We start from the raw sequence: 9,311 nt of genomic DNA, 5'->3' as shown, positions 1-9,311 counted from the left end.
GGGTTTTCCTCATGTGAGTACTATGCTCGACCAGGCGCAGGTGACGAGAGCTATTCAAGCTTCTGGAGAGTTGTTCATTTATCATGACGCAAGTGGTATCGTGGCTCTGTTTGCTCGCTGGTACATTCCTACTCACACTTTCATATGTAGATGGGTAGAGTTTACCATTACCTTGGAAGACGTGGCGGCTCTGATGCATCTCCCGATCACGGGCAATCTTCCTGGGGATCTTTCAGATGAGGAGACCGCCGTTTCTCATGTCTTGACAGCTGCAATGGAGAAAGCGAATAAGGCTGGTAGTAAAGGATGCTATGCTTCCTGGTTGACACACTGGTGGCCCAAAGACGAGGTTTCTGATAAACCCATCGACGGTATGTTACCCATTGCTGCTTTCTTATGTTTATGGTTGTCCAGAGACGTTTTTGAAGACAGTGGAAACTTGTTGAAGCCTTTTGTGATTCCCTTTGCTATTAAGATGGCTCAAGGTGAGCAACTTCCGATAGGTAGTTTATTCTTAGGCTCCTTGTATTACAACCTGGACTCCTTGATTATAGACTCCAGTGTGTCGAACGGCTCTATGAAGATTGAGTGTTATGCCAACACGATGTTTCTTCAAGCTTTGATGTGGGAGCATTTTAAGAATTATGCACCTACTCCACGTAATGTTCTGCAAGGACCGAATACTGATGCGCGCCATACTTTCCCTGAGAAAGATAATGCTAGGATCATGCGTTGGTCCAAAGCAGCCTCGTTCTAAAATACGCTTTATTGATGTGTTAGATGAAGAATCTGAGTTCAATTTTCGCCCGTGGGTGTCAGTCCCTGATTATGTTTCTCAGCCGATGACTTTCAATACTGGAAAGCACGTTTGACGTCTGGTGCGCATCTGAGTGATGGCGAAAGATCTTTCATGTTGAGTTGCACCCTGGTCATTTGCTATCAGTCACGTTTGGAGAGCTTTCAGTGGAGGAGTATAACATTGATAGAGCAGCTCGACAAATGGGTATGGATCAGTGTGTTCCAACCATACGGAGAAGGAAGCCATCAGTTGAGCAACTCAGGACTCATTTGGATCATACTCACGTGGAGGGAGTAGCTACTGGTTTCCTGGTTCTGATAGATTCGCCTATGTAACCCCAGGTTATGTAGAATTCTGGGATCAGCAACTTGGGCGTTTGCGTGGCTTTGTAAGATTTCCCAGACCTCCATTCAAGGATATTCCTTCGGCTGAGATGATTTCCAGTCGACCAAGATTGAAGTATCTTTCTGGTGATAAACGAAAGTCGTCTCCAGTATGCTCTCAGGTATGTTTCTTCATATAATCTTCACGAAATTATAAGAACTGTATTCTGATTACATTACTGGATTTCACCACAGGACGGTCGTAATATACGACCTCGAATCGGTGTAGATTTCTCAGAGACTGAGGCGGTTATTCATGGCGGAGAAGGCAGGCATAAAGGTTATAAGCTGTTACCCAATACTGTAAAGTACCCAGTTGGTGCTTTGGTGGGTTACCAATATTTCTCACCGTGACTTTCATTTCTATTAACATTAGAATCATGAAGCCAACGTTGTTAATTTTGTTGCAGAATTTTACTCCATCAAGTCTTGAAGGTCTTCAATTTTCCGCTACTGAACAAGCAATCGCTGATTTGAGTGACGAAGGAACTGTAAGTATTTCTTCACTTGTTCAAATGTGGTGCTTCATAGATGAAAATATTGATTGTAAAGGATGTGTACAGGAGGATGTCGTCATGGAGATGGAGAATTCTGGAACTTAATCATCCACTGGGAATGGGAATGGAGGTAATTCCCATGATTCGGAGCCGGATGGAAATGATGTTCCTCTTGTCGTTGATGTGGACAATCCAACCCCTTGGACACTTTGGAGACTCCTCAAGTAAGTATTCATCCTGTATATTCTTCATAGAAGTATAAAAGTGTTGACTTGTGAATGAATTAATGAGAACCCATGTGAATATACGAAAACTTAGTCGAACTTCGTCGTCAGAAAATTCAGAACCCAGCTTTTAGTAAAAACGCTGTAGAATCTTTGTCCGGAGTCGGATTTTGATGATCTGCATGTGCAAATTCAAGCCCGGAGAATTTCCAAGCTTTTGCAAAGAATTTTTTTAAGTTTTGAGCACGTTCAGAGCCTGAAAAGGGCGAAATAGTAAACTTCCAGGAGACTTCCAGAACTTTTTCAGATTGCGGGTCACTTGATATTTTGGCCACATCTACTCGCTCGTTCATCAGATTGTCATGAAATTTTGACATGTCATAGAGGACATACATACGAACAGAATGGAATATGACCCATCCTCAGATTCCTTGTATATTGATACCAGTTCGTCTCTTAGTACAGGGTAGAGTTCAGTTTCTTCAGATGGACTCATCGTAAAATGTGTTCTCATGACTTTCATGTTATTTGCTTGTGCCTTGAATGTAGTATGATGAACTTTGATGATATTGCCTTGCGGGTATACTGTGTTTCATAATTTCCTTTGGCTTCGTGACTCTAACCTCATGTAATCTTCGTATTAGGTGCTAAATACCGAAGTTGAGGATACTGGAGCCCATGATGACAACTCTAACCCTTCCGAAGTTATTGATGAAGAGACAACCATCCCTGCACTTCAAGGCCATGATATGGACGCTTCTGATGTTATGGAAAACCAGATGGTTGTTGGCTCAGTGATAGAAGAAACCGATATAACAATGGAGAATACCGAAGGAATTGTTGCTTTGGTCATGGAAGCTGCTCCAGCGACTGAGAACCGTATAATAGTGTATGAATATCCAACTGTAGGGGTTTCTTTCGATCCTCCCTTTAACACTTCACTCCCGTATCATGAACTGGTCGGTGGATTCAGTGTTCCCATTGGATATGCACGCTTGTACGAAACGATATGGAAGAAGTTTGGCCACATGATCGTTGACAGGAACTCTGGGCGTGCTTATGCTTTAACCATGAAAGTAGGCGTTAACTTGCGTGTCGTGAGTGATATGAATACGAGACACAGGAATACCGTGACTCCAGATATACTCCTTTCCCAATGTTGATGTGAAGGAGAAGGAGGACAAGATTGCCAAGCTGACCGAGGAGTTGAACAAGGAGAGGGAGGATTTGCAAATCTTGAAGGATGTTGATGAGCGAAAGCCTTTTCTTGCTGATCTCTTGAACTTCTGAACTTCTGAGAGATGTGAGGTTTATACTTGGGTTTTGATATTTAGATGGTTTTGGATTGACTGATGGTTAAGGATTTTCTTGTAGATTTGATAGAGATTTTCTTTTACGAAATATGAATTGAATTTTGGTAAATTGCTGAATTCAAATACTGATTGCAAGTTTTGCAAATGTTTTGGAGGAATTGAAATACAAATGAAAGAAAATCCTAAATGTTAAATCCAAATGCCATGAATGCTTCGAACACCCAATACCTTGAATGTCCAATAATTTCAGATAAACGCCTTGATCCAACTTTCGTGAATTACTGGTAGGGTTCTGCCATCTGTGTTGGTCAATTTGTAGTATCTTCCGGCCACGGGCTCAGCGACCATGAATGGTCCTTCCTAATTGGAGTTCCTTGTAGAATGAAGACCGCGCTGAACTGCTTTGAGAACCAGGTCCCCTTCATGAAACTTGTTAGGCTTGGTCGATCGTGCCTTGAATATCTTCCGCTGATTCGGAATTCCCTGTTTGATGGAATTCCACGATTGTGGCCCGTATGGACACTCGCGCAGAAGAGAGTATCCAGCATAGTGTTGATCATGCTTAGCCAAGTCTTTAGCAGTAAACCTCTCGATGGAGTGATCGATTTGAAGAAGTTCTGAACCCAATCATTGAGTGTAATATTGCTGAGGTGAAGTTACCCACTCGTATCTTTTGATGACTGCTAAATTGTTCATGGGGAGAAGTCCCTGGACCATAGTAGTGTATTTGAACATTGGTAATATTGGAGCATGAGGATAAATAAGACTTGCTTGAGCTCGAAACCTTCTGAAAAAGGTGTGCGGATTTTCTCCAAGTTCCTGCGTAAGTCCCATCAGAGTTGTTACTTCTTACAGATGCTCAAACGGTGGTGCGTCCTCTGCTTCGTCTTCCGACTCGGAATCCTTGTCGATGACAGGATGTGTTGAAGGCATCGTTGTCCTTTCAGCATGGATCCAAGTTCTCCCAAGGACCATGTCGTATCCAGGGTCTTCCCGGATTATGAAAAACTTGCCTCAGTGCAGATCAATCTTTCCGTAACTTTGAGAGTGATGAAGCCGTATGCGTTTCTGGAGATTCCTTCGTGGTCCCTGATTGCTATGGGAGCGTGGGTGGCTTCCCGTAGAGTAATACCAGCAACTCTGAGAGTTTTCAAAGGGATGATGTTGACGGCGGTACCAACATCGACGAACTCCCTCTTGAACTCATTTCCTTTAATGTGCACTGTGGTGAGCAGTCCCCAGTCATACATTTCTGTGTCAGTCGCTGAAGGTCCGGTGGTGGTCTCTTGGATCAGCGGACGTCTTCCAGACACGATGTGGTTCAATGCGGCAAACATGTATTTCCTTTGAGCTTTTGAAAGATACAACAGCTCGCAGACATGTTCGATCAGAGATTGGACCGTTTCCTTGACAGGAGGTTCAGAGATGGTAAAAGTTATGACTGGGAGGGGATTTTTGTGCACCCCATCAGTCCCCAGGTTGAGCTCTCCTGATTCGACCTTTTCTTTGAATATGCGCTTCAAAATTTTGCAATCACTCGTGGGATGGCTGACGTATCTATGGAAGCGACAATACCGAGGATTTTCCATGGCCTCTTTAGTTGTTTCCTTCTTGACATAAGGAAATTTGATTGCGCCGTCTTGAATCCAGGCATCGAGTAGTTCATTAACTTCTTCCATTGAACAGGGAAAATCAGGTGCTTCTGGATTTTCCGTATACTGAGGAGGGATTTTCGAATTCTCCTTCTTGTGTGTCTTTGAAGGGGTGGAGGAAGTATGCTTGTGTTGTGGTTCTGCTTTTCGCTTACTTCCTTCCGCGACAACATTTTTTGAAGGTTGCAGGTTATACTGCTTGTTGATCAAACGCCTGCTTCCTCGAGTGTCTTTTGAATCTTCAGTCTTTGTAGACTTTGCTCTTTCCAAAAGAGCGGGTGCAGTGGTTGCCGACCTCTTCGCAGCTTCGTGAAGCTCTGAGAAAGTCTGGAATCGAAGGTTTTGTAGCAAGGCCCTGTAGACCGGGAGCATGCCATTGATGCACAAGTCCACCAGTTGTTGCTCCGTGACGTTTGAGTCATGACAATCCAGGGCTTGGACTCTGAATCTTTTCACATAATCATTGGGATTTTCACTGACCCTCTGAAACATCCTTCCAAGGTCGGAGAGGGTGACTTGTTCTGACACGAAGAAGTATTTCCTGTAGAATGCGTTAACCATTTCTCCCCAATTTTTGATAGTCCGTGGTGCGATGTTTTTATACCAGGTGTATGCTCTGCCTTTCAGAGAGCTTGAGAATTCCTTGAGACGGACGACATGATTGAGTTCATGTTCTCCCAGGGATTCGAGAAAACGAGAGACATGTTCCCTAGCATTGCCAGTTCCATCATATAAGGTGAAGGTTGTAGAAACGTAACCTTTGGGGAGTGGAATCCTATGCGTAGCGGCAGGATAAGGTTGTAGATGACAATGGACATGCGATGTTTTTTCTTTTCCACGGTTCTCCAAAAGGTGCTCCAGATCCTCGCGAGTGATGAAATTCGATGATCCCTTCGCTGATGAGTTGTCTGCAGCAGTTTTGTGGACTTCGTCGTTTTCTACTGTATGGATTGGAATTACTTCAGGACCGTCGTCTGAGGATTTCTCCTTCTCTTGAGTCTTCTCTGACATCTTGTCAGTAAGAGTTTTGAGATAATTACACAGCTCCTTCTGTGTAGCAGCCATGTCAGTCTGGTTCTTTGCAAGAGTCTCTTGCGCTTTGATAAGATCAGCAATGGTAGGCGGTGGATCTCCTCTGACTTCTTCAGGGTGTCATCCGGACAATGGGTGACCTTCGGCGTGAGGAGGAGTAGTGTCACCACCATCAGTGTTGGAGGTCGGAATTGTCTCCGGGATATTCTGATTGTTGTTGTTGCTAGTGCTAGCACGGTTTGTGTTAGGATTCGTAACTGAACCTGACCTAAGATCAACCATCTTGTGAAATTGTTAGATTGCAACCGAGGGATTAATTTCCCACTGTGGTCGCCAATCTGTAGATGGGGAAAAACGATTTGCTGGTTTTTAAGGAATTGAGGAGACGACCGTATGGAGGAGACTCCTCGAACCGAGCAAAATGTTAAACCTCACACAGATGCACCGCTGCAAAGGGGGTGCTTTAGATTCGAGAGATCAATCTGTAGTACTCTGGCCTAAATCTAGACAATGACCGTTCCAGAGTAAATTCGGTCACAAGAGAGGATGGGTTGATCTGTAGGAGGGAAGCTGAGAAATGTGTGAATTCCGAATACGATAAGCTCTGAGTGATTGAAATTGCTCAATTGAGAGTAGTTGCTCAATTTATGAGTTGATGATCTCGTATTGTCGATGAGACGTGAGATTGATGATACTGATGATGCCCCCTTCAATCATGATTCAGAGACTTATTTATATTGCTGGAATTTTTAGACACCATGATCCCATGAAGTGTGACAGTTTATGGAATCAAGGAGTGGGGAAGTGGATATCGTGTTTGAAACCAGTTGCTCAACGTGTGGAGACTTGGTCGATTTTCCACCCACTACCTCGTGAATTCCTTCAACTGATTGCACGACTTTCTCACATTCCATCGTGTGTTTGAACACACGTGCCGTAGACCGCCAGACCAAAACCCTAAGTGATATCCCCCCAAGTGACACGATTGACGTATCGTGGTTTGTTAGTCAATTGATGACTTCGTGGTTTGATGGGACGATGAGTCCATATAGTCGTTGAGTTGAACATGATGTTCTGAAACTCATGAATTGAACATGTCATGAGACAGAGGTATAGTTCTTACGATGAAGTGAGCAAGTATTGCTCATTCGATGGATCGTTGAATATTGATTGTTGAACCAATATTGAGAAAATATTCCTCATCTGAGCAAGTGTTGCTCATGTGATGAATTGTTGAATATTTGATCGTCTGAGCATGTGTTGCTCATCTGATGGATTATTGGCAGCATACCAAAAATATTAATTAGAATACTGGTCGTTGAACCGAGCATAATTAATAAAATTAATGACCATGAGGCCGTCGTAAAATTATTAAGGTTGGAATCTGGAATGATGATCCTTGGATTCAGAAACCCTAATTTGATCAATTGATGATCAATTCATGGTTCGTCAGAATTTCAACCATGGGACGAAGGAGGGTGCGACTACATGGACCGTGGGTCAAGCATGTAGTGTCCATATGATCACGTGAGCAAATACAAAGAACTCATGAAGAGTTGACGATTTGTTGGTGAAATAATGATCAAATTATGATTTAATCATTTATTCGAAAATGCTCGTCTGAGCCTTAGGTGAGAAAACCTAATTAATTATGACGAGGCGAGGGACCGATCATGGAGTCATGAAACCGGCCCTGGGTTGTCACGTGACCGCCCGACGATCACTTCATGAAAATCCAAAGTGTTTGGAAGAGTTTTTGACCTAATACGAGCAATTGTGCAAATTAGGTCAAAACTGTGAAAATTGATGGGACCGGCTTCCGTGAGCTAAAGAGACAATATTGGTCGATCAAGATAGCATGCTCGTGTCCCCAAGGCGTCCGCGTCTCATTCCTGAGAATTTTGATATTTTCTGGCCTGCAATTGAGCATCCATTCGAGAAAATATGCTAAAATTAGGGTTTCGACGAAACTGAGGAAATCACCATGAGATGATGAAAAAATAATTATAAAATAAGGAATGAGGAGGCGTGGGACCGCCGTGGTCAAGGCATTGTCGGCCGGTCGTGACCACGGTCCCATGGTGCCTTTTCCTTAATTTTATAATATTTTGATGATTTTATGAAAAATTCATGAATTTTGAGAAATTTGATGAATTTAGGGAGTTTCCATGAATTGAAGGAGTTTTCATGAGTTCAGGGAAGAAAAAAATATTAAAATAATAAAAACAAGGGCGTGTGGGATCGTGGAAGGCATGGCCGTCCGGCTAGGGCCCGGTCCCACGAGTTTCCCTAATTTTTTAATATTTTTAGGTATTTTGATGATTTGAGGGAATTTTTCCTAATTTGAAAGAAATACCATGAAATCAAGGAATTTGATGAATTCAAGGAAAACTAATAATAAAATAATAAAACAAAGGGGCGTGTGGGACCGGCCAGGGCATGGCCGGCCGGCTAAGGCCCGATCCCACAAGTTTTCATAATTTATTTTATTTTATTATTATTTGATGATTTGTGCAAAATACCATGAAATCAAGGAGTTTTTTCATGAAATTAGAGAAATAATAATAATAAAATAATAAGGAACCGTGAGGTATGGGGCCGGTTGGGACCAAGGCATGGCCGGTTGGCTAATGGTCACGCCCCACACTCCTTTCCTTAATTTTATATTATTTTTTATGAATTTATGGAAGTACCATGAAACCGAGGAGTTTCCTCGAGACGAAGGAGATTTGATAAAATGAGAGAATTTTTCATTAAATCATGGAAAATAATAAAAATGCATTAAAAATATAAAACTGGCGTGGGACTGACTACGACACGGTCGGTCGGTCGGTCGTGTGTCCGTGCTCCCAGCACCCTGTCAATATTTTTAATTATTTATTATTTTCTTCTCTATTTTGCATAGGTTCATCGTTTCGTTGTATTTTTGAAATACTCGTTCGTGCGGTGACCGTTAGTGTATCATTGTTGAATACACCTTCACCATTTGAATCGGGGCTTACTTATAGGTGGCTCAGACGCCCGATTGTTGATTATTTATTAATAATTATGGAATTCAGTGGAGAATAATTCACAAAACTGAGTAATAAGATGTTTATTATTAATTCATAGGATCAGCTGAGGATTCGACTACGAATTCATAATAATAAAGTGAGCATTACCATTCCATGGGATCGTAGATTCGACCATATAATCAGAGTAATTAAGAATTATCTATTACCATTTATGAGACCAGTTGTGGATTCGATCATGAAATCGGAGTAATGGGATAATACAGTTATTGCTATTCTATGAGATCAAGTCGTGGATTCGATCATAGAATCAGAACAATCGTTATTGCCATTCCATGGGACCAGTCGTGGATTCGACCATGGAATATGAGCAATTGTAATTAGGAATAATTAACTTTGT

Source organism: Papaver somniferum, chromosome 1, assembly GCF_003573695.1.
Source record: "Papaver somniferum cultivar HN1 chromosome 1, ASM357369v1, whole genome shotgun sequence".
Lineage (NCBI taxonomy): Eukaryota > Viridiplantae > Streptophyta > Magnoliopsida > Ranunculales > Papaveraceae > Papaver > Papaver somniferum.
The sequence above is the reverse complement of the archived record's forward strand: the minus strand, read 5'-3'. Positions refer to the sequence as shown.